This window comes from Callorhinus ursinus, unplaced genomic scaffold (assembly GCF_003265705.2).
Source record: "Callorhinus ursinus isolate GAN/ISIS: 27379988/994484 unplaced genomic scaffold, GSC_fseal_2.0 scaffold6, whole genome shotgun sequence".
Taxonomy (NCBI): Eukaryota; Metazoa; Chordata; class Mammalia; order Carnivora; family Otariidae; genus Callorhinus; species Callorhinus ursinus.
The window spans coordinates 5,135,864-5,162,919 of NW_027397068.1; the positions used below are offsets into that span (position 1 = coordinate 5,135,864).

Genomic DNA, 27,056 nt, shown 5'->3' on the forward strand with positions numbered 1-27,056 from the left:
GAGTGAGGGCTTCTAGAGAGGAGAGATGATGATTCCACAGGCCAAGAGCTAAGAGGAAATTCTCGGTCACTTTCAAGATTCATTGCATGAAGAGTTCCAGAAAGCCCTGGGAAGTGGAATATAAAAGTAATTGCAAACCAACGTCTTACCACAGCTTCTCTGGATGACAAACAATGTGTCAGAGATTGTCATTGAGGCAAATGGGCTTGTACAAGCAGAGGAATCCATGGGATCTCTATAGAGAATAATCCCCTTGTAGTTGATAGATATGCTATGCAGAATTTCCTGTTAATTACATCTTAATTTAATTCTGTGGCAAGAGTTCTTGTACTGAATTTCAAGTATTTCTGGGCTTGGGGGAAGGGAAAGAACGGGAGGAAATTACAATACTGGATAGTATTATATGAAATTAATTACCCACAGGGAATTTATAAAAGATTGATTACAAGGATGATTGTCTTCATCCATGATTTTCCTATTCTTTACTAATTGTGTTTCTAGCTATTGAATCAATGTGGTATTTCAGCAAAGGCTCTGATAGTCTTTAAAGTTCTTGCTTTTGTGTTAAATGAAGATCAACCATCTGTCTCTTTTCTGGTATTTTTTAGCATAATGCAAAGTCATATCAGTCGATGACTAACAGATTTTTTTCTGGTAAACTTTTTTCTTTCATCTCTTTGGAGGAATAGTAAGGTTATGTATTATTAGCATAATAAATGGATATACATGCACACATATGGAAACCATTTTGCAAGTACAAACAAATGAGTTGGGTTTCAAAAGTTCACTTTTAGGTCAGATGATCAGAACTTGGAATGATTAGATGTACAAAAATATTGTTAGAATTTAATGCTTTTAAAATTATGTTGAAATTGGACACTGGTATCCCACAAGGAATTTTTACAGAAAAATACAAGAGACTAATGGTCTTTCCCCAATTTTCAGGGTGATGAAATTATTAGGTTTTCTTGGTTTAAAGGGTTCTCCCCATATATTTTCTCTCAATAATAAAAGAACATCTGAGAGCTTACTGTGAGCTAAGTGTTTTACATACATCAACTTATTTAATCTTCACAAGGATCCTATTATATAGAGAAAAAAAACACAAATGACTAATTTTCCCCCACACTGCTCAAATACTAGGTGGTAGAGCTAATGTGGTAGATTTAAACATGTCCAAAGTCTTTTACATTTCTCTCATTCAGAGTCTATGTCCCCTTCCCTTGAAACTAGGCCAGCCTTAGTGACTCACTTATAACCAACAGAATCCAGTAGTGACATTGTGTGATTTCTGAGGCTAGGTCAGAAAAGATCATGCAGCTTCCACCTGGCTCTGTTGTGATGCTTGTTTTGGTAGAAGCCAACTGGCAGGTAAGAAATCTCTTCCTGCTTGAGAAGCCATAGATAGACACTCTGATCATCAGTTCAGCATCAACTGTCAGTCATTAAGTAAGCCATTTAAATTTCTAGCAGAGGCAAGCTTTCAGATGCCTACAGCCCCATATTTGACTACAAAATGCATGAGAGATTCCAAGTGAGAACTACTAGGTTGTTATGTTAGTGTTGGGGTAATTCATTATGAAGTAATAACAACCAGAACAGCCAATAACAGAACCTAGGTTTGTTGGCCTCTAATGCTCATCTTAAGCTATACATCTTACTGCTTTCCTTAAACCTTTGATATTGTTGCTACTTTTCCACAATAAAATCAAGTATGAAACTCAATTTAGTATAAAATTATCTATTTAGCTATTTAATTAAGTTTAGGATATCCATAGTACTCTGAGTTCTGCAAAAAATTTCCCTGAATTCTATTCTGTCTCTTAACAAACCAGAGAACCACTACTTTACAAATAATGGCCAAATTCTCACTCATCCAACCAACATTTATTGAGTACCTACTATATGTCAGGCAGTGTAAAAACTGCTGTAGATACAAGAATGAATTAACATGAGCTTCACCATCTTGTCAATGATGGGGGCTGGGAGAAAATGGGGAAGGATGCACGTTAAACAAACAGGACAACAAAATAAGAAAAGTTCTGTGATTCAAGAATGCACAAAAGAGCTGCTGGTTGAGCAGAGTCTAGAAGTTAATGTTTCAGGTGGTTGGAGGAAGCAGGGGAACAGGATGGAGAGGGGAAAGGACTCCCTGGGCTGGCTCATCTGTAGCACTAACCTCAAGCTCTTTCTTAGTCCAAGACCCCTTGACACTGACCAGTCAGAAGGGAGAGGCTGGAGAGAATAATTCAAAGGGTGAAAGCTAAGATGGTCTTCCAAAAACGCAGCTCTGGGGGGATGCTGAGCTTGAGAGAATCCAGAGGTAGGCACCCAGATCCCATTATGTCAGGAGAGTTCCTAAAGTAACGGTTGCCTGTATTCAGTCTACCAGGCATTGACTTTGGATGAAGACATTTTCTCTTCCTTTCTGTCCCCCCATAAAATAATTATAATAGCTCTTACTCCTAAACTGATTTTTATTTTCAGAGTAATGAGGTGAGTTAATGTCTATGGAGATACCTTATTTTCTTGCTAGGAAAAAAAGATGTTTTAGGGATGGGAGTTATCATTATTCCAGTAGTATAGGTTTACATTTTAAGAATGAGGAAAACATCCCTTTTTGTTCAAGCAGTGTACTCTCTTCAAGGGAGCTATTTTTTTTGTATCTTTTGCTCAATGAGGTGGCAAGCAATGTGTTCTCATATGCTTGGGCTGCTCACATCTTTCATTTACCCACCCACAGCTAGAGAGCGCCCTGTTTATTAAGTTGGTAATTTTTGTATCCATATTTATTTTCTTACCTTTCTTTGTCTGCTCAGACTCCAGTTTGGAGAACTGTTTCTTTTACAAACAGAGCCATGAAACGCATGGCCTCACCTATCCTACTAGGAGTGAACCTGTGACTCAGGCTGGCCAACAAGAGTATTGTACTCCTCCTCAAACACAGTGATTGGTCTAAGGATGGGCAAGTGATTCAAGGGAACACAGAATGTTTTTCAAGGATTGATATGGATGATAAAGGAGAGAGGGTTATTTACTCATTTGAGGTCATGAACTAGAAGGACTGTGTAAATCTGGTGCTGTCAGGACTCATCTTCTCCATTGTGTAGACACAACCAGCCTACAAATTAAAACTAATACCAAAAAAAGCAAAATTAGTAAATTAATAACGTAGAGAATGATACCGTCATTCGGTATCTGGTACCTGGTTCTATTCTGTTATCACCCCTTGGACTTTTAGGTTAAATAAGCCAATTTTTTTTCTGGCTTAAGCGGGTTTTTTTTTTTTTTATTATGTTGTTAGTCACCAGACAGTACATCATTAGTTTTTGATGTAGTGATCCATGATTCATTGTTTGTGTATAACACCCAGCGCTCCATGCAGTACATGCCTTCCTTAATATCCATCACCATGTTAACCCAACCCCCCAGCCCCCTCCCCTCTAAAATCCTCAGTTTGTTTCTCAGAGTCCATAGTCTCTCATGGTTCATCTCCCCCTCCGATTCCCCCGCCTTTCATTTTTCCCTTCCTTCTCCTAATGTCCTCCAAGCTATTCCTTATGTTCCACAAATAAGTGAAACCATATGGTAATTGACTTTCTCTGCTTGACTTATTTCACTTAGCATAATCTCCTCCAGTCCCATCTATGTTGATGTAAAAGTTGGGTGTTCATCCTTTCTGATGGCTGAGTAGTATTCCATTGTATACATGGACTACATCTTCTTTATCCATTCATCTGTTGAAGGGCATCTCAGCTCTTTCCACAGTTTGGCTATTGTGGACATTGCTGGCTTACACTGGTTTGAATCGGGTTTCTGTTACATCTAACCAAGAGTACTGGCTACTTAAATTTATTCTTATATAATTGTGGGGTTCCTGGACCCAATTCCAACATGTGTATTAGGTGGGAGAGCTGAACTTCCCACACAACACCAAGAAATTCTTGGACATCAGCAGAGTATCTGAGAATTCAACTCAATTTGATGGCTATCTACCAAAAGATACCATCAGATTCCACAGGTTAAGGATTCAGCCCTACAAGACTCTCCCCTAATCCTCCACTCACTTCAGATGCTAGTCACAAGTCCAGATTGTAACTTGTACTTCTGACTGATTGGCTATATGATCAGAGGATTCCCAAACCTCCTCCTCAGGTATGACTAATTTGCTAGAGCAGTTCACAGAACTCAGAGAAATGTTTTATTTACTAGGTTATCAGTTTACTATAAAAGGATATAATTCAGAAACAGAAAGAAGAGATGGATAAGTTGAGGTATAAGGAAAGGGCTTGGAGCTTCCATGCTCTCTCTGGGCAGGCATTCTCCCAGCACCTCCAAATGTTCACCAAAATGGAAGGTCTTTGAACCCTGACCTTTTGGGTTTTATGGAGGTTATATTACATAGGCATGATTGATTACACTGTTAACCATTGGGGATTGCTCTAACCTCCAAACCCACTCCTGTCCCCAGTGGGGGTGGGACTGAAAGTTCCAACCCTCTAATCACATGGTTGGTTTTCCTGGTAACCATCCTTAGATGCTTTCCAAAAGTCACCTCATTAAAGTAACAAAAGACATCTTTATCACTTTCAGTACTTAGAGGAAATTACAGGGGTTTTGGAAGCTGTGAGCCAGGAACTGTGGATAAAGACTAAATATATGTGAGCAATAAACTTTGGTCATCTGAATGATCAAATATATATTTCTTATAAATAGCAATATTGTAGATTCATAATTCTGGAAACAATTTTAACCATCCATATGAAATACCATTTCACTATCCTCCTTCCAAATTCCCTGACATATTCATTCAGCGTGGTGTCGTTGTTTGAGGCAAAGCTTTGAACACAGACAGAAGTGGGGTTTTATGTAGGCTCTACCATGTACAAGGTATGTGTCTTTGAGCAAACCAATGATTTCCTTAAATCTATTTTCCCTGTAAAATAGGGATATTTTAACATGCCTCCCAGATTTATTTTGAGGTGATTAAAGTAAAGCACTCAGCTCAGCACCTCTTCTACAGGCTATCCTGGACACCAAAACCATGAAGGAGAGGCTTGGGCAACGTTTATGTCCAAGGATATTTCTCTCTTTTATTCCCTCAAGTCATGTCAGAGCTATTACAGAGCTTGACAGAAGACAGTATTTTCCTGTTAGAAATTTCATGACACTCTCTCTTTGACACCATAGTACACCCCAGGTACCTGCAGGTCAGAGCCATATCTGCATGCTATGATTGCTCCCAAGAGTTGAGGTAGTCACTAACCCATCTAAGGAGTTCTGTTGAAACTAAGTGTCTTCCAGAAATTCTTCCACCACTCCTTTGGCAATTGCAGACACAACCAGATGAAGGAGGGCCAGGCAGGCAACCAAGTTGGCTGGAAGCACCTAGGGGTTTATATTGCAGCATCCATTCTCTGTGAAGAAACAGACATCCTTCATATTAATATTCAGCCCTGAGGAAAGAATCAATCCTATATCCATTCTCTTATCTATTTTAGTAATTTGCTTTTGCCTCACTGATTTCAGAGTAATGTAAACTCTTCTCATGGTTGGTTGAGAGCTTGAGTTTAGAAGCAATAAAAAAGAATTTAGAGTTCAAAAGTGTACCTCCTCAATTGTGTTGGCTTCTCCAGGTGCTTAGCCTGACTTCTAGATTGGTTGTTGCAGCTTAATTTTATGCTTCAAAAATTGCTTTTCTATTTCTTACAACACAGATTGTTTCAAGCTAACTCGTGGCAGAAAGAGGTAGGAATCTTGGTGATAAGACAAGGTGAACACTGAATACTTTCCTTGCCCCTTGTTCTGCCTGTAACTCAGAGCTTTTCCCAAAAGTAGGGAAGGAGGGGTGGCCTAACCTGTCTCCCAACAGCCTTCCAGTGTATTAGGAGGGGAAAATTTCTGTGTGAAATAAAGCTTAGCTGAATTTGCTTCTGCCTTTTATTTACTTGTTTATTTATTTATTTCAAGTTTTAATTTAAATTCTATTTAGTTAACATATATGGTAAAATTGGTTTCAGGTATAGAATTTAGTGATTCATCACTTACATATAACACCAGTGCTCATCACAAGTGCCCTCCTTAATGCCCATCACCCAATTAGCCCACCCCCCCACCCCCTCCAGCAACCCTGTTTGTTCTCTATAGTTAAGAGTCTCTTATGGTTTGCTTCCCTCTCTCCCTCTCTCTTTTTTAGGAAGTGGCCAGCAGTGATTGAGCCATCCTTAATCTTCCTCAGTTCCTGCTTTCAAAGTTAGTCCCAAATAAATACATAATCTGTTCTGGTTATTCTCCATCACCCAAACCCACCCCATTTGTTCTGGTCCATGGACAGGGAATCTGGCAAATGACCTCAGCAAGGCTCCCCTGCCATCTGGCTTCTGGTTGGGTTCAGCCCATGAGAAGCATCTGGGAGAGCAAGAGGAATGGGATCAGAATATTTCCTTCCCCACTCCCTCCCTGCTTTGGTGCCTATAACCCCTATGATAACAGCTCCTCCTGGCTCTTCCATGGCTCCAGCTGTCACCAGGCTCAGAGACACTATTTCCTTCCCTTGCTCTTTCAGGCCTACAGGTGTAATGGCTTCCCAATGGCACTGTCCCTGGGTGCCTCAGTGTTCATTTTTGGTTTCTCTAACCTGCCCACACTTCTGGAGACATGCCCTTAATTAAAATCTCTTTACTTAAACCCCATTAAACAGAATTTTGATTTCTGCCAGGACTTTGCTGTGTGATTAAGTTAAAAATAGTTTGTTTGCTATGCAAGTATAATTCAAGATAAGTTTTCTTAATTCCCTTTCCATTAGACAACCCCTACAAAGCCCATTTTACATAGAAATTCTAGAACTGCCATAAGGAATATCATAATTCAGTCCTGGGGTAGATGGTTCTGTTAAGATCATAATGAGATTATTATCTTGGTTAAGAAAGCCCCCTCTTGTCATTGCCCGGGGTGAGGTGGGGAGTAAGAACATATTTATATTTCTGGGGGAAACCTTGAAGATAAGAGTGAGTAGATGAGTAAAGGGCCTGGAAAATAGGGAGAAAGGAAAACAAAAGTGGTCATGGAAGACAGGAACCTCAAGATATGGCAGGAAACAGGCAGTGAGAAATTGTCAGTGGTGGGAAATGGTCACAAATGCCAGGATTAGTGATGTCTGAAATTGTTGAAGGTTATTTTGTGTTCTTTGTCGAAATTACTGTTACCCTGTTCCTTTCACCCCATCTTCTTCCACCATGCCATTCCTCCCTCAAAAGATCAGTAAAAGTCGGCTACAAGTAACAGCTTTGTAAAATTAGTGCTCCAGGGGGCATGAAAGAAGACAGATGAAGGTCCCAGGTGGAGCCCTTTAGAGAGAACGGGGCTTGTTCACACTGAGAGGGATGTTAGGAGGAGGTACATGTGGAGAAGCAGGCAACTAGGAACCTTACGGAAAATTGTGAGTCCCTTAAAAATCCTCAGAGATGTTGGGCTGTGTTTACATATTATTATTTAATTACTTCTGAGGACCATGGTGATGGACCTCCACTGTTAACTCCAGAAGGCAGGAATATGTTCACGTAAAGCCTATATGACTCAATCAGAACAAATAAGAACAATAACATTAACTATACATGCAAGTGTGTTCTGAGTTTGAAATTTTTAGAAACAATTTCCAAAGAAGTGAGCAAATACATGGGTGTTTACGCTGGCAAATGGGAAATTTTCCCTAAGTGTTGAGAATGGTACCTGGCATAAAGTAATTGCTATCTATGTGTTTGGTGGTTTATTCTTTCAAACGAGAAACCTCCATAAACAAATAACTTCAGAGATAAGGCCATACAATTGCAGTAGGATACGTATATAGATGGATGGGTAGATAGGTATAAGGGTGAATAGATAGATTTAAAATATTAAACAAATAATAGTTATTATTTCAGTGTTGTTGTTGTGACCTGGGCTTCAATGTCCAAAGAGTGCCCTTCCTTTTTTCCTGTACTCAAATTGTACCTTCCAATGTTCATAAGGGTCATGCAGCTACATATTCCAAGAAATTCAGATTTGAGTCAAGAATACAAATGTAAGTGTGTGTTCATGGTCTATGTAAAGCATCATGGATGGAAGAAATAACTCAGGATATTCACAGGAAAGCAACCATGATAAATGTTATTCTTCTGTACTATGTGTAAGATCCCATTTAGATACATTTGATACCCAGAGCTACCTTATTATTATCTCATTTAACAGAGGAGGAAATTGAGGGACAGAGAATTAACTTGCTGGAGATTTCCAAGCTAGTAAGCCACAGAGTCAGGATTCAAACCTAGACAGCTCAACTCCAGAGCTGCAGCTCGCAGTGACTAAATTACCTCATCTTAAAGCCAGAAATAAGCAGACTGGTAGACATTCCACTTCGGTCCAATTCCCTAAATATTTTATTGACATATTTAGGGGGGACATAATTCCAAAGCTGCATAAAATATACTAATTATCACTGAATGTGGGAAGGCAATAATCTAATAAGAATTTATTCATTCTTTCAACAAGTCTTTAGTGAACACCTACTCAGTGCCAGAAACTCTCTAGGCATGGGGGCAATAGTTATGAACAGTGTGGACAGAAATCCATGCCTTCATGGAGCACAGATTCCAGTGAAGTGGATACAGGCAATAAACAAAAAAAGGCATAAATATTATGCAAAAACAAAACAAAGTGGAGAAGAAGGAATAGTCAAGGAAAGCCTCCACAAGAAAGTTGTTCATTTGCTTCGAAAGCCTTGGAAAAGGGTAATGAAATATTGTGCTTACCTTTTCCCCTTTATTTCTATTCTCCTCTTCACTAAGATGAAGCATGAATGTGAGCTAAACAGCCACAGGAACCTGCTTACCATAATTTTAGAAATTCACTCTTCCACTAATGCAAAATCAAAAGTATGGCTATTATGTTGTCATTACTTCTCGAAATCCTTTTAAGTTTGCAGGGACTTCCTTTCTTGTGCTGGGGTGCACCCACATGTCTGTGGTTCTTGAAAGAGCCTTCTAAGCCAGAGCAGCTCCTCCACCTGATCATCTCTCCGTTAAGTCAAGGGCAGATTTATTTGAACTTCACCAAATGCCTCGGGCAGTTCAGTGTCCTTTCACATGGGACATTTGACTTGTCAAGAGATAAGCTGGATTCCCTGAGGCGTGATCTTGAATGAAGTTAAGACACTGGATGGGATTTTTCCCTTCTTTTCCTATTTTGTATATATGTGTGTCTGCTAAAAAGGCAATATTGTCACAGAACCTACATGGACAATCACTTTAGAAGTATATATCATGGTATGAAATCATGCTGATAAAACATGTGTTTTTTTCATGGATTCCCATAAATGATCTAGCTTAAACACTCCAGAATAGGGGCACCTGGGTGGCTCAGTTGGTTAAGCATCTGACTTTTTTTTTTTAAAGATTTTATTTATTTATTTGAGAGAGAGAATGAGAGAGAGAGAGAGCATGAGAGGGGGGAGGGTCAGAGGGAGAAGCAGACTCCCTGCTGAGCAGGGAGCCCGATGCGGGACTCCGATCCTGGGACTCCAGGATCATGACCTGAGCCGAAGGCAGTCGCTTAACCAACTGAGCCACCCAGGTGCCCAGCATCTGACTTTTGATCTCAGCTCAGGTCTTGATCGCAGGGTTGTGAGTTCAAGCCTCACATTAGGCTCCATGCCTAGCTTGGAACCTACTTAAAAAAACAAATCAAACAAACAAAAAACAGAAAAAAAAAAAAAACCATTCCATTCCAGAATAACAGATGGTCCCCCAAAGAGGATAAATAAAATTTGAACAAAACCCTCAAGCATGAAAAGAATATATTTTAATTCACCAAAGGGTTTATTTCCACTCTTTAAAAAATCTTCAGAAATCCTAAATGGTTATCATTTATTTCAGTTTTCTCTCTGTTCCTTGAGGAAGGTCATTTTCTCTTTCATAAAACATAACCATGACCTCCTCGGTTTTGAATATCATGGAACACAAAGGCTAGACACCCATTGTATTAGTTGATGCTATGGCTGTGGGGCATTTCTACACAACCAGTTCTCATAGTTAGTGCTTGATTTCAGTCTGTTCAAACATGAAACCAGTGTGCGCAACAAAGAAATGCATTCTCCAGGGGCACCCCTGCCACCCAGATCACTCCCTCTTTTCCTCTACACCTGTTTCTTCCTCATCCATATTTAGGTAGCAATTATCACTATTCCTGTCACTCTTCCGTCCCTTCTCCTGTTCATTCCTGGATTCTCAGTTGTTCTCAAACTTTAGAGGAAATACAGATCAGCCCAGAGTTCATTAGATACATGTAGTCTCAAATTCCTCCTCCCATACTGCGATTTTTTTTTTTAGGAACATGATTTTATTTTTAAAATGTTTCCACTAGCTTTACTGAGATGTAATTGACATATAACATTACGTAAGTTTAAGGTGTACAACGTGATGATTTGATATGTGTATGTATTGTAAAATGCCACAATAAGGTTAGTTAACACAACTATCATCACACAGCATTACCATTTTGTGTGTGTATGCTCAGAACTTTTAGGATCTACTTTCATAGGAAGTTCAGGTATACAATACAGTATTGTTAACTAGAGTCATCCTGCTGGATGTTAGATCCCATCCTAAAATTTTCTATTTAGTAGGCTTGGATCAGGATCCAAGAGTCTCTATTTTATTTTTATTTATTTCTTTTATTGTTTTATTTTATTTATTTTTTCATGATAAGTGTACTCTTTAATCCCCATCACCTATTTCACCCATCCTCCCACTCACCTCCCCTCTGGTAACCATCAGTTTGTCCTCTACAGTTAAGAGTATGTTTCTTGGTTTCTCTCTCTCTTTCTTTTTTCTTTGTTTGTCTAGTTTCTTAAATTTCACATATGAGTGAGACCATAGGGCATTTGTATTTCTCTGACTTATTTCACTAAGCATTATACTCTCTAGCTCCATCCATGTTGTTGCAATGGCAAGATTTCATTCCTTTTTATGGCTGAATAATATTCCATTGTATATATACAACACTTCTTCTTTACCCATTCATCAATGGATGGACACTTGGGCTGCCTCCATATCTTGGTTTTTGTAAATAACGCTGCTATAAAAATTAGTGTTTTTGTATTTTCTGGATAGCTACCCAGTCGTGTGATTACTGGATTGTAGGATAGTTCTATTTTTAACTCTTTGAGGAAGCTCCATACTGTTTTCCGCAGAGGGTTTGTACCAGTTTGCATTCCCACCAACAGTGCAAGAAAGTTCCCCTTTCTCCACATCTTCACCCACACTTGTTGTTTCTTATGTTTTTTATTTTAGCTATTCTGACAGGTGTGAGGTAGTATTTCGTTGTAGTTTTGACTTCCATTTCCCTGATGATGAGTAATGTGGAACATCTTTTCACGTGTCTGTTGGCCATCTGTATGTCTTCTTTGGAGAAATGTCTGTTTATGTCTTCTCATTTTTTAATTGGATTATTTGTTTTTTAGGTATTGAGTTTTATAAGTTCTTTATATGTTTTGGATACTAACCCTTTATTGGATGTCATTTGCAAATATCTTCTCCCTTCAGCAGGTTGCCTTTTAGTTTTGTTGATTATTTCCTTCACTGTGCAGAAGTTTTTTATTTTGATGTAGTCTCAATAGCTTATTTCTGCTTTTATTTCCCTTGCCTCAGAAGACATATCTAGAAAAATGTTGCTATGGCCAGTGTCAGAGAGATTACTATCTGTGCTTTCTTCAAGGATTTTTATGATTTCAGATCTCACATTTAAGTCTTTAACTCAGTTTGAGCTTATTTTTGTGTATAGTAAGAGAAAATAGTCCAGTTTCATTCTTTTGCATGTTGCTGTCCAGTTTCCCCAACACCATTTGTTGAAGAAACTGTCTCCCATTTTATATTAATTCCTCTTTTGTCAAAGATCAATTGACCAGATAATTGTGGGTTTATTTCTGGGTTTTGTGTATGTCTATTTTTATGCCAGTACCATGCTGTTTTGATGACTACTGCTTTGTAATAGAACTTGAAATCTGAAATTGTGATACCTCCAGTTTTGTTTTTATTTTTCAAGATTGTTTGGCTATCCCTGGGATGCAAGTTTGGCTCAATATTTACAAAACAACCAATGTGATATGTTACATCAATAAGAGAAAGGATAAAAACCACATGATCATTTCAATAAATTCAGAAAAAAACATTCTAGAAAGTACAACATCCATTATGATAAAAACCCTATGCAAAGTAAGTCTAGAGGGAACACACCTCAACATAAAAGGCCTTATATGTAAAACCCGCAGCCAACATCATACTCAATGGTGAGAAACTGAGAGCTTTTCCCCTAAGGTCAGGAGTAAGAGAAGGATGTCCATTCTCACCAGTTATTCAACATAGTACTGGAAGTCCTAGTCAGAGCAATTAGACAACAAAAAGAAAGAAAAGGCATCCATGGGGCCCCTGGGTGGCTCAGTCATTAAGCGTCTGCCTTCGGCTCAGGTCATGGTCCCAGGGTCCTGGGATTGAGCCCCACATTGGGCTCCCTGCCAGGCGGGAAGCCTGCTTCTCCCTCTCCTACTCCCGTGCTTGTGTTTCCTCTCTCACTGTGTCTCTCTGTGTCAAATAAATAAATAAAATCTTAAAAAAATAAAAAGAAAGAAAAGGCATCCAAATTAGTAAGGAAGAAGTAAAACTCTCACTATTTGCAGATGACATGATACTATATATATATATAGAAAACCCTACAGACTCCACCAAAAGCTACTAGAACTGATAAATGAATTCAGTAAAGTCACAGGATACAAAATCAATGTACAGAAATCTGTTGCATTCCTATCCATTAATAATGAAGCAGCAGAAAGTGAAATTAAGAAAACAATCCCCTTTACAATTGCATCAAAAGCAATAAAATATCTAGGAATAAAATGAACCAAAGAGGTGAAAAACCTGTACTCTGAAAACTATAAAACACTGAAGAAAGAAATTTAAGATAACACAAAGAAATGGAAAGACATTTCATGCTCATGGGTTTGAAAATCAAATATTGTTAAAATGTTTATACTACCCAAAGCAATGTACAGATTTAATGCAATCCCTATGAAAATACAAACAGCATTTTTCAAAGAAGTAGAAAAACAATCCTAAAATTTGTATGGAACAACAAAAGAGTTTGCATTTTAAATAAGCATTCCTGGTGATTCTGTTATATGGAAGCCGAGGACCACCATTTGAAAAACAGTGTTAGTGACCGCAAAATAATTTCTTAAGAGAGGATCTACTAAAATTATAGATTTCAGATATGTTCAGTGTAGAATGAGGATTAAATTTAAGAACTGTAAAAATGTAGCATTATGGAATTTTCTGGCTGGGAATAAAGATCATTCTAGGCTAGTGCCTTCACTTCACAGATGAGGTAATACAGGTTCTGAGTAGTTAGGTGATATGCCCAAGGGTTATAATAAGTTTGTGGCAGAACCAGGGCTGGAAATAAGGTCTCAATGCCCCATTCAGGTTTTCTTCCCCCCATCTTACAGTCTAAAATGAAGTAAAACTAAGAGGATTAATTAGAAAAGTTCTCTTTGTGTTTTTAACCTTTCGTAGGGCTCTAGAGTTCCTAATTGTCTCTCAAAATACAGCTCCATTCCATTTAAACATTTTGGAAGGGTAACAAAGGAGTTGATTGCCACAAAAGCGGAAAAGAATGTGGAAAAATACAGCTGGTAGAGACAAGCTTTTCTGTGTGAAGAGATTCTAAACCATGATTTTATGTTTTAAATACTTGTAATTAGACCCCTCTATATAAACACTCTAGTCTCCTTTTGGCTTTTCAACATACATTCTTTTTTTTCTGCACAGCAAGGTCAAATTGTGTCTTGTTGATGCATGCACGATGAGCAAGGTGCATATCATATTATTTTCAAGAACCAGGTTATTAATGACCCACTACACCAACATAGAAAACCAATCCTTTGACACTTCCATGTCAAACTCTTCTCCATTATTATAGGATTAAAATCAATTTCAAAGTTGTACTGTTAGCAGTTTTGCAGGAAATTTATAGCTTTTAATATGGCCAGTGATTTCCAGGTAGAAAAATGACAAATATGAGCAATATATAAAATTACTGTATAAAACTACTGGTCTGATTGCTTGGAATGTCCACCTCCAGACATTCTCTTCTTCAAAGGGAAGTATGCATCAGAAAGTAAACTGCACATTTGAAACTTGAAATCTGACATTCTTTAAAAAAGAAAACTTTCCACTCTCTCCACCAAAGAGACAGTGAACATACTAGAATAAAAAGAGCACTAGAGTTGGAACCAAGTGACAGAGACCTGGCTTGACTGCTATAACAAGTTTTAACTTCAGTTTGCTCATGTGCAAAATGAGGGTATCTCAACCTATCTGACAGACTGTCATAAGGCTTCTATGAGTTTATGACTGTGAAGTGATCAAATAAATAAGATATTGTTATTTAGTAATTGATATGTTTATTTGCAGTGAAAATAGTGTTAAGAATATTTTATCATGTGGTATTAGGAGGAAATGGTGACAATATTTATTATTAGAATAAACCTATTTCTGGTAAAAGAGCGACAGTCTTTTGCAAGCATAACATTACATAAAGCATTTCAGTAATGTCATTCAGGCTCCCTAGGGTCTTGGAGCTAGCTTGTAGGTGCTGACTTGCTCCAACCTCCAAATTCCATTCTAGGCAGGAATTAAGCCAAGTAGAAGAAGGAGAGAGACATCTGCAGGGAAGGGGAACATGAGTAGGGATAAATGACAGTTACATTTGCCCTGCTAGTTCCTCAATTCCTTGTACACAAGTCCAAATTTAAGATTGTTCCTAAGTGGACCACCTCTAGTAAGTTAGTTGTCTCTGTACCTTGTCATATCTAATTCACTAAGGTTAGAAAAATCAACAGCAGTGTTCTGAGTGCTGCTTTGTCATAATCACAGAGCTTGGAGCTGGAAGGGATACATTTTTAGGAAGCTTCTTAGGTGATTCTGATACTTAACCAAGTTTGGGAATCAAAGCTGTAGATCATCTAATTCAGCAGTTCTCAGTCTCTGTTAGAATCAACAGGAGAATTTTTTTTATTACCCAGATATTTTATTGAGCTGGACATCAGAATATTTACAAAGTCCTCCTGACATTTCTAACATGCAGTTGGGGTTAAGAACAATTGATCTAGCTTAGTTCCTTATTCAATGAGCACACTGAGCTCCTCTCCTCTTGAAGGGAGTAAATTATTAAATTACTACAAGCATCTACAAATATGAATACTCAATTCAACTCAAAAAATCTTTATTGAGCACCTTTATGGTATAAATCCTGGTCCAGGTGGCCTTATCAACTCATAAGAGGATTGAAAATAACTCAGAATTATAGAAGGCAAAATAAGGTAAATGCTATAGGGCAGGAAAAACAAGGTGTTTGGGTATTTCAAAGGGTTGAGAAATAACTGAAGGTCTTTATCAGGAACATGGCAGGAAATTCCTAAAAATCAGAGGATGTTGACTTCTAAAAGCTAGTGAGTTCTGATAAAAAAAAAAAAAAAAAAAAAAAAAAAAAGCTAGTGAATTCTGAGCCTGAACCTGTGGAGATGTAGATAATGTGACATGGATACTACAATTCCATCTCATGCTTTGAAAGTTACCCTGTGTTCCAAAGAACTGTAAAGACTTTTGCTCATCATGGACAGTAGAACTATAAAAATGTCCTGAAAGGAAGATTGCTATAAATAAGGTTTATATATATATAAGGTTTATAAATAAGGTTAACTTAAGTGTTTAAGTTATAGGATTGCACTCACTACTACTAATGTCCTGAAAAATTACTTGAGAAGGACTACGAATGATGGCAATGGAAGATGTGGTCATTCCTGGATATCTTTTTAAATACTTTTAACTTCCAAAATATATGCCAATATGTCACCATTCTAATATCAGGGATACCCATCTAGTTCAAAATCTCAGCATGTATCAGCTTAATCATCTCAAAGTCCCCTTTCTGGTTTTCTTTCCTCTAATCTCTTACTTCATTCAACTGATTCTACATATTGTTGTGGAATTAATAAATCTAAAATACTAACGGTTAAATGTACATTGAAACTTCATTTTGCTATACATAACCTTATAATATCCATTTATATGTTTTCTCCTTTCAAAGTTTAATTATTATTTGTTTATCAAAGTAATACATGTAAATAATTTGAGAATCAGAAAATACTAAAAGACTTACAGTAGAACACAGCTGCCTCCTGCTTTATCCCTTCACACTCCGAACTTCTGCTCCCCAGATTTTTCAATAATGAACGTTGTCTACTGATTTTCTACTCTAAAGGATCTAAAGAGTTTTCTACTTCAATTATACACACCCTGTCCTCTGTCTTCCTGCAAATAATAGGGGATATTATAGTAAATAAGACAAAGTCCCCATATTTATGAATTTACCTTTGGGTATAAAACGGTAAATAATAGACAAGTAGCCAAATAATCTAATAATTCCAGAAGTGACCCATGATACGAGAAAAAAAATAAAGGACAAGAGAAAAGGATACATGCTCCCTTTCTCCATCCACCCAATATAGTTACACCAATATTTTTGTTGTTTTCATTGGTATAACTAGACAAATATTACTCAACACTGAGGCATAACTTGCACTATGATTACCTTTCATGTATTGTACAACCTCTTGTTTTCTCTGAATCTGAAATTGCCTTGTTTTTGCATTTGTTTAGTTTTGCATTTGCTGAGAACAAATTCATTCCTAAACATGCTGCCAGACTCTACAACTTCTCTCAATATGGTCAAACACTACAGTTAATCTCCCAGGTTTTCTTCCTCCTCTCCTCTTTTTCCTCTTTCATCATTCCTTCCAGAGACCTCTGCCTTCTTGCTCCAGTCTTGTCTGGTAGCTTTCTGGGCCTGTGACACAGCTGATACTCTACTGCCCCTTTATCTTCCAGGATTTCCCTCTGACTCTCTCCTTGGTGGAGGTCCTTCTGCGGATACCCCATCTTCCTTTATTGATTTAGTCCTCCAGTAGCTTCTTGAGAAGAGGACACAGGATGCGAATTCTTGCAACCTCACATGACTGAGAATGTTTTTATTCCACTCTCACTCTTGATGGACAGCCTGGGTATAGAATTCTAGATTGAAAGGGATTTTTCCTCAGAAATTTGGAGGCATTGCTCCATTGCCTTCTAGTTTTCAGTAGTGCTACTGAGAATTCTGATGCCATTCTTGTTGCCAGGCCTTGGTATGTGACCTATTTTTTTTTCTCACTGGAAGCCTTAGGGTTCGAAAATTTCAAAAATTTGGCTTTCATAAGATCTCATTTTTTCTGGAAAGGCAGATAGTGTAGTGATTCTGGGGTCAGGCTGCTGAGTCTCTTATTTAACTAGCTCCATAACTTTGGGCAGTTTATGCAACTTCTTTGTGCTTCTGTTGGCTGTAAAATGAGGATAATACTAGTGCCCATATCATTGGATCTTGGGGAGGATAGTAATAACACTTCAAAATGTTCAGAACCGTGCTGGGTGCATAATAAGACTTACGTAAACATTGGCTGTTACTATTATTACTATTATGTATTTTTTGTGCTGGACATTCAGTTGACTCAATTTAGAAACTCAGATTTTCATAGCTAGCACATCTGCTTCTGTTATTTCTTTGATAATTTTTTCTCCTTCGTTATTTCTATACTTTATTTCTGGAATCTTTGTTATTAATCCAATTCCCTCAGTGTTATATTTCAACCCATCTGTTATATTTTAAATATCCAAAATTTTTGTCTTATTTTTTGAATGTGTATATGCATGTGTGTATATTTATGTATTTATATATGTGCATATAAACTTTTTCAAATGGATGTGACATTTCTTTTTTCCTTTTTAAGATTTTATTTATTTATTTGACAGAGAGAAAGAGAGAATGGGAGTGAATACAAGCAGGGGGAGAGCAAGAGGGAAAGGGAGAAGCAGACTCCCCAGTGAGCAGGGAGCCCAGCGTGGGGCATGATCCTAGGATCCTGGGATCATGACCTGAGCCAAAGGCAGATACTTAACCAGCTAAGCCACCCAGGCACCTCTCTTTTTCCTTTATGACGATATTTATCTTAAGGTTTGTTCTTATAGTTCAGGCCTTCCTGAAAAGGCTTTTCTCTGGTGATTCTGGCTATCTATTTATGCTTAAAAGTGAGGCTCCTAAACTTCAGAATTTGCCAACTGGTGGGCTTGGCTGAAGAGATATTGGGTTGGAGTAGGGATCCCCTGAAGAGACAGATGGGGTCCTATAAATGTCAGTTTCTGTAGACTTTTTATTTTGAGCTTGTCATTTTTTTCCTTTTTTTTAAAGAATTTATTTATTTATTTATTTGAGAGAGAGAGAATGAGAGAGAGAGAGAGAGAGAGAGAGAGCACATGAGAGGGGGGAGGGTCAGAGGGAGAAGCAGATTCCCTGCTGAGCAGGGAGCCCAATGCCAGACTTGATCCCAGAACTCCAGGATTATGACCTGAGCCAAAGGCAGTCACTTAACCAACTGAGCCACCCAGGCACCCCTGGTCATTTTTTTCTTATCTCTTGCCTGGGAGTATAAGCCTGGCCACCAGAGCTTTGGGAGCTGAGCTGTGGAAGGGGTGAAAGAACTGTTTTTCCCAAGGACTCACATAATCCCCTTATTTTTAGTATGGTGTCTCCTGGCCCAACCTCTCCACTCTAACATAGATCTAGGTTTGGTGGCACATAAAATTTATGCAATTCGGGGGACCCTCTTCCAGACAAAAAAAAATATAAAATTATGCAGCAAACGTCAATACAGGGCCCTGGAAGGGACCTGTGCAAATGGGGAGCCTAAGGCCTTGCCTCCATTAGCTTCGTGGTAAATCGGGCTCTTCATCCTGCCCTCTACCAGGGGCTAAAATGGTGTACCTGACTTTATTGGCTGAAGAGGGCATCTGGGAGGTCTGTTGTTTATAGTCTTTTGGTTAATTCTCTTCTTTTTCATCCTACTCTATAGTCTGACTCTTTAGGAATAACCAGTATCTTCAAATTCTGGGCCTTTCTGGCATTGATAGTTCAATGGGTACACTTGTTGGGATATCTCTCATCACAGGTAGTTAGGCTTCACTTGCTCTGCTGAGCAGTCTTTTACTGCTCATTCATGTACTCCCCGTTTTCTAAAATCTTGAAGATATCTCTTAGTTGCTGTTATTACCCACATGTTCTCTTTGTTATGATGGCTTTATTCCTTTTAACAGTGGCTTTGCTGCCATTTATGTGGGGATTTAGGAGAGTGTAAAAATAAGCAACCAGGTTCAATTGCCATGTTTAATTGGAAGCCTCATTCCATCATTAAGTATTTTTATGTCTACCATTAACTCTAATATTTTATTGCCATTTAAATAATTTCATTATAAACCAAGACACTTGTTGTACTCCATATTTGAAAAATAAATACTTCAATGTTCTTATAGTCTGGTATTTTTTTTGAGCCAATAAACCAACACTTGTTGGCCCAGCAAGCTGGTGTGCTCTCCTATTAATCAAGCTGTGAATATTCTGTGAAGGAGAATATGCCAGAAAATGTCTACAATTTTTTATTTTATTTATTTATTTATTTATTTATTTTAAAGATTTTATTTATTTATTTGAGAGAGAGAATGAGAGATAGAAAGCACAAGAGGGAAGAGAGTCAGAGGGAGGAGCAGACTCCCTGCTGAGCAGGAAGCCTGATGTGGGACTCGATCCCGGGACTCCAGGATCATGACCTGAGCCGAAGGCAGTCGCTTAACCAACTGAGCCACCCAGGCGCCCCTGTCTACAATTTTTTAAAACAAAATTACAAAACAATGCATGTTAATAAAGGAGTTTATAAAGAAAAAAAACCCTTTGTTTATATGCTTTGGAGAAAATTCTTTGTCTGTTTATTCTCCTAGATGGTGCTCAATACATGTTTATTAAATAAATAAATGCTCCTATAACTAGTCCTGTCTCATCCACTCAGCTGACTTCATTTCTATGAAAACATTTTCTTTCCCAAACTACTCTCCAAACTCTTGGCAAATGAGATATAAAAGCATTTATAGTAATGTTTCTCAAACTGTGCTCCTTGGAACCTCAGCTCTATAAGAATACTTTAATAAGTAAAATCTAAGAAAATGATCTGTAGTCAAGTACATTTTATAAATTCTGAGTTCAACAAAGTTAAATAAATTTCTTTACATCAAGGACTTCTTAGAGCCTTCACTACAATAATATGCATTATGAGTCTTTAAGAAGGGAATAATTATTAGTATTTCTCAAATTTATTTACTACCAATCCTGTTTTAGGTAGCATACTATTTATTCCTGACAAAGCAAGTTACTTCAAAATATGGTTTGGAACATTTTTTACCAACAGGTACAGTAATTCTGTACCTGTAAAAGATGTCATTTTCATCCCAAGGAGTTTCCATTCTAGATCTTGAGCCAATTCCATCCTAGATCTTGATCTCTCAGGATTGTTCTATCTCGAAACTCTCTGGGAGACTGTTCCCATGGGATCTAAATGATGCAGGGTGAAATAAAAACCTATGTCAGGGAACTTTTTATATTTGAGTTACTGGGGAAAAGCAGAAATGAATAAAGGATAACAGCAGGATGCTATGGCACAAGATAGGCCATCCAAGTAGTCCTGAACTGAGTATCATGCTTCTGCCTTAGGATCAGGGTCAATTTTAAGCAGAGTCAAATAGAGAGATAACACCAAGTGTTCCCTTCTCTCTGCTCTTTAGCGTTTTCCAAACTTTCTTTCTGCATGTATTAAATACATACATTTTATGTCCAGAGCCTCAAACTGACTGAACCAGACTCTCTAGGGGAGAGACCTAGAAATCTGCATGCCAGAAAAGATGATTCTTAGGATTGGTGGGTTTAGGAAGTACTGCACTCTGCACCACAACTGTGGGGCTTACCTGGCCACTCCTGACCATGACATCCACATTGCTCTCACATTGAGGATAATCCTGTTGGAGACTCTGAACTCACTTTCTGCCATATGCATCTGCTTTGCTTCAGATTCTGATTGTGTAATTTCTGAGCTCAGTCTCTCATCCTGGTTCTAATATCTTTGTCTCCATCTACTGAATATTTTGGACAGGCATTAAATGAGTGAATTCTCTCTAGGATTAATCTTACCAGAGCAGCTCAAAAGATCTGAATACCTTCTCCTACTCTTTGAGGAAATTAAATGTTTTAGATTCAAGGTAACTGAAGAATAGTTGTGGAAGATGATTAAAAAAATTAATTAACACAGAATTCAAAAAGTACAAAAAAGCAATAATTAAAAAGTATGATTTTTCTATACTACTTCTACCAGCTATGTAGTTGTTTGAAAGCCACTAGTATTTTATGAATGCTTTTAGAGACATGCTAATGCATTTATAAACATTTATGTAATATGTATGTGCGTATTTCTTTTACATGGATGTATCATGCTATATACCCTATTCTGCTCCTTGCTTTTTTCACCTAATTTACCTTGCAGATTGTTACAGATTGAATTGTGTCCCTCACCAAAATATGTTGAAGTCTTAACCCTTAGTATCTCAGAAGGTAGCATTATTTAAAACTAAGGTCATTGTAGATGTGATTAGTTAAAATGAGATCATACTGGAATAGGGTGGACCCTTCATCCAGTGAGACTGGATGAGATGGTGTCCTTGTAAGGGAAGTACTGCACTCTGCACCACAACTGGTGCAGATGCATATGGCAGAAAGTGAGTTCAGAGTCTCCAACAGGATTATCCTCAATGTGAGAGCAATGTGGATGTCATGGTCAGGAGTGGCCAGGTAAGCCCCACAGTTGTGGTGCAGAGTGCAGTACTTCCTAAAGTACCTGTCCTTATGAGACTGGTGTCCTTATAAGAAGAAGACACAGAGATGTACAGTGAGACTACCATGTGACAGCAAACAGAGGCAGCGATTGGCATGATGCAGCTGCAAGCCACAGAATGCCAAGGCTTGCTGGCAGATCACCAGAATCTAGGAGGCAGGAAAGGAATGTCCCCTACAAGTTTCAGAGGGAAACTGACTATGCCAACACCTTGATTTTGGACTGCTAGTCTCCACAACTGTGACACAATACATTTTTGTTGGTTTACGTCATACAGTTTATGGCACCTTTTGGGGCAATTCTAGGAAACTAATACAGAGATCTTTCCACATTAATAGAGAGCTGCTTCATTCTATTTGACAGCTGCATAATATTCTATTGTATGGCTGAAGCATAACTTATCTACTTGGTCCTTTACTGATGGACATTTAAGTTGTTTTCAAACATATCCCATTAAAAACAATGTAAAATGAATAGCCTCCTATTTCGTATCTGTGTCAGATCATCTTGGGCTAAATATACAGGAGTGGTGAATACTTAAACTGAAATAAGATGTTTTATACATGAACAGTGAGAAATTATTATAATTTGAGTAAACTTAAATTTCCATGAACAGAAGATAGATAAAATTATGTTCAAGCCAATAATGATGCCAAATGGCAGGACTTTATCTTGACTCCTTTTTCATCCCTCCTCCTAACTGTCCACCTGCTGCATGACCTTTTAAACAAACCTTTCTTCTTTTCTCTGGATCTCTGTTATACTGGAGTTTTTAGTGTCTTAATACTTAAGTTCTCAGCAATGGTTGTGAGGATCAAATGAAGAGAAAATTGTGAAATTGCCCTACATAAGGACAGGGATTGCTGTTATCTTTGCCTTAAAGCAATGTTTGATAACTTTATTATGCTCTTCATCCACATTCTACACACACACACACACACACACACACACACACACACACACACAGTTGCTCTGGGTTATATATCTGTTTCTCACATTTGTTTTCATAAATTTAATAGTTTCTTACTGTCTCCTTTATATTTGCCCACAACAGTAAATATTCTGTCTTTTCTACAAATGTTACTACCTGACTAATAAATATATACTCAGTGCTTTTGCATGCTAAATTTTTCATCAATGAAAATCCTTTACTTCCTGAGGGTAGCTTGAGGCTCTCCTTTTTCCAGAATACAGTTTCTACAAACTACATTCTTTCCCTTTCTTCTTTTCTCAGATTAGGGAAACTGTTGGGGATATATTTTGTAACCAATAGAGTGAAAACAATCAGTACAACATACATTTAATTGTTACAGCTAATCCATACACAAAGGAAGGAGGTAATTTCACCTGTCTTCCTAAATGATGAAGACTTTTCTTTCTAGGCAGGGTTTAGGATTGAGACCTCAGCCTTGTAATCTGCCAAGTATCCTCAGCCTTGTAGCCTGCCAAGAATAGTCAGGGCTAAAAGCAGGCTGTTGTTTATATGATATAATTGGTGAAGTGCTAGGAAGAGCCCTAAGTCTTCACACATCTCCCCTAGAGCATTCCAAAGTACTTAAAATTCCTACCTTCAGAGTTAATGCTTTCTTTTGCTCAAATGTAAATAGCCCGAAGGGATATCATAATAAACCATTATCAGTCATCAGCAACTCAGCGTGAATTGGTCTATTAGATTCTTTTCCTGCTAACAATACATGGCCAAGAAGAAAGTGAGAATTCAACAGAGAAGCTTTCACTGAAGTAAGTTGTTTGCTGCTGCTGCCTCTGTGAGAGAAAAATCTGGAGAGGTACTTATCCCCCATCACTCTTTTCACTGACCAGGAGACCAGAGCTCCTTCGGAGGGAGGATGTACTGGGATTGGAGCCATCTAGAGAACTGAGCTAAAAGGACCTTCTTCACTTGCCTGCAGGGTCAACTCTAGGCAAAATTGTGAAGAAGTAGCTGTTAGGTATTTCTAAACTTTAAGTACGATAAGTATGATTCTGGAAAAGCTCAAAATGGTATCTGGCAGTCAAAATGGTTTATCACACTTCTTTAACACATAATGTTTAACACTTATTTTTTGAACCAAGCTACTTACTAAGATGGAAGTACACTGTATTCCTCTCCATTTTCCCTTTTTCTCATTTCTGTGACTATTGTGGGGCCACTGATCTCCATCCATTTTGGAAAAGGCTTTTTGACTTCTTTTTGGAATATTTATGGCTAACAAAGTCTAGTCAATATTCTTCATGTGTCCTACACACTGAAGCTATCCCTACACCAAGAGATTCCCTTGGGGGATTGAATGCCTGGTTAGTTGAGGCACTTCCTTCTCTCTCGCTCGCCCTCTTGGTCGCACACTCTCCACCATTTTCCATTCTCACCTGACTAGAAAAACGATTAGAAAGAGGTGATAGCTCATCTCGATAAAGCTGTCTAGACTTTTAGCCACATCTTTTAAGAATTTGCATTCATGGGGCGCCTGGGTGGCTCAGTCGTTAAGCGTCTGCCTTCGGCTCAGGTCATGATCCCAGGGTCCTGGAATCGAGCCCCACATCAGGCTCCCTGCTCCGCGGAAAGCCTGCTTCTCCCTCTCCCACTCCCCCTGCTTGTGTGCCCTCTCTCGCTGTGTCTTTCTCTGTCAAATAAATAAATAAAATCTTAAAAAAAAAAAAAAGAATTCGCATTCATTTCAGAAGCAGTAAAGAATTATAAATTGAAAGTGCTCCATAGAGGAAACACTTTTTTGCTTGAGAACAGCCAACAAATTATAGGTGGTTTCATAAATTAGATTCATCCACAGATGTTTCAACTCAAATACTGTTCTCAGTTATTGATTTATTGAACTTGTCATATTATCTCTTTATGAAATTTATCAGTTGTGAAAAATTTTCTCTAAATAAATAACTCCCCACTTCATATAGTATTTTTATTCTATTGCTAGCTCTTTCTCCTCTGCCTAAAAACATGCTCAAGCTTTTCTCCATCCTAGAATTGTACAAATCCCTTCTTAGACAGTTTACTACTCAAGTGAAGGCTTCATGTCTCTCCTCTTTCTTGCAGACTTCTTGAGAAGTCTCCATGTCCTAACCTCCCATCTGCCCATTAACTGATTATGATATCATTATTATTAATAGTCAATACTTGCTGAGTGAATAATGTGTGTCAGGCACTGTGCAGCTTACATGTATTATCTCATTTATATCTTCCAAGGATTCAATAAAATGTAGGTATCAGTAGTAGTCTTACTTATACAGTGAGAACAAGGGCTTAGAAGGTGTTAGTATGTTGCTCAGCAAATCTGACAGTGAGTGGGTGGCAGCATAAAACTCCAGTTTCATCCTGCACCTGCTATCTGTATCATTATCCACAAAGTGTACTGTCTGTACCAACTCACTGTAACCAATTATTGCCTAATCATCATACCCAAGGGTTTATTTTTAATTTCATCAACTCAATCTTCCCACAGCAGTGGCCAGTGTTGGACCTTTAGAACTTTCTCCATCCTTTGTTTCCACCACATTACATTCTGTCAGTGCTTCCACATTTCTATTTTTTGACCTTGCTGATTTATTCTTCCCTTGTTCTTTTTAAAATACTGGGCTAATCTGGATTTTCTTCTTCCTTTTTTTTAAATTTAATTTTATTATGTTATGTTAGTCACCACATAGTACATCATTAGTTTTTGATGTAGTGATCCACGATTCATTGTTTTCTTCTTCCTTTAAATGTCTTCACTGGGTGAACTCAATGACTCCTATGTCCTCAACAATCATCTCAATTCAAATTCCAGTGTTTCTTTCTCCTAAGCTTCAGTTTCGTCTCTACGTATAGGTACCACAAACTAGAAATATCTAAATCAAACACATTATCTTTCCTCCAAAGCCTATTCATCCTTCCACATTCCCTCCCTCACTCTAAAACATGGTTTATATAAACATACAAGCCTGAGTATGGGTAAAATATGCATTTTTTTACATCTCTTTTTCTTTTATTCCTGTATTTAATTGGTCACTATATCCTGTGTATTCTCATTTTTAAATTTAAAAATTTGTCCATTCATCTCCATTATCATTTCTGCTGCTTTAACCCGAACCCTCATCCTATCTCATTTCTTTTAAGATTAGGTGTTGTGTATTATACTTTATTATATTCCCTACATTAGAGTTCCCTACCCCAATTTTGTATACAAAAATAGACCATCAGACATTTGTTAAATGAATAAATGAATATCTAACATTTATATTTCATGAAGATTACTCTACTGTCTAATACTAACACAGCAGTTGTTATTCACCGGACATTACTCTAAATGTGTTAGCTATATTACCTTATTTAATATTTATAAATTTCTTTTGAAGTAGGTACAATTATTATTCCTATTTTATAGATGGGGAGATAGACATAGAGAAGTGAACTGACTTGTCCAAGTTTATACAGCTAATAAATGGCAGAGCCAGAATTAGATCACTGTTTGGCCTTAAATCCATGCTTTCAATCACTGCACTTCCTTACATTTCCTTTTGCTCTGCTTCTATGTATTACTTTAAGATTCTAATTATTTTTCCATTGTAGCTATGAGAATACAATGGTTACTCAATTTACAAACTTACAGATACAGATCTGGAAGTAAATTCATATTTTCAGCTTCCTCCAACCCTTCAACTAATCCTAGAGCAATTTAGAACCAAGTTAGTTCAGAGTTTAAAGGGAAACTGGAGATTAAAGCAGGGTCCATTGGCCCAATAACAAATAGAGGTGCAAACAACCAGCATGGTTCCTATAACCCAAAGCAAAATTAGACCTCAGGAGCTGTATCTGGATCTCCTGGTGAGTATTAGCCCTGTCATGTTGGACAATGGGTAGCACTGAGTTGAGAAAATAAGGCTCTAAGGCAGGACAAAACATAGTATGGAGCTGTCATTTAGGACAAAGTGAGTAGATGCTCTAGAGTAAAAGTAAAAGACAAGTAAAAGTAAAAGACAAGTCCACATGGAGGAATGGATTAATGTCAATAAATGTAAAGGAGTCAAGAATATGAAGAAACCAAGAGCCAAGATGGGTCATGGGTGAGAGAGGGGCAGAGAACAGAAAGCAGAAGAGAATGTGTGCCAGAGACAAGAATGCCTTCAAAATGAAGGTAAAGTCACTTCAGATGTCTTACACTCCGTGGTAGATTTTTGAACTGAACAT

At 37.8% G+C, this 27,056-nt stretch overlaps 1 long non-coding RNA gene across 1 annotated transcript in view; it reads right to left on the reverse strand.

Annotated features, from left to right (window-relative positions):
- Positions 1–27,056, reverse strand: part of LOC141372958 (uncharacterized) — a 58,580-nt gene that overhangs the window by 13,271 nt on the left and 18,253 nt on the right. Inside the window, exon 2 of the long non-coding RNA XR_012378488.1 lies at positions 5,267–5,417. This is a non-coding gene — a long non-coding RNA (uncharacterized lncRNA). The remainder of the gene's footprint in view (positions 1–5,266; positions 5,418–27,056) is intronic.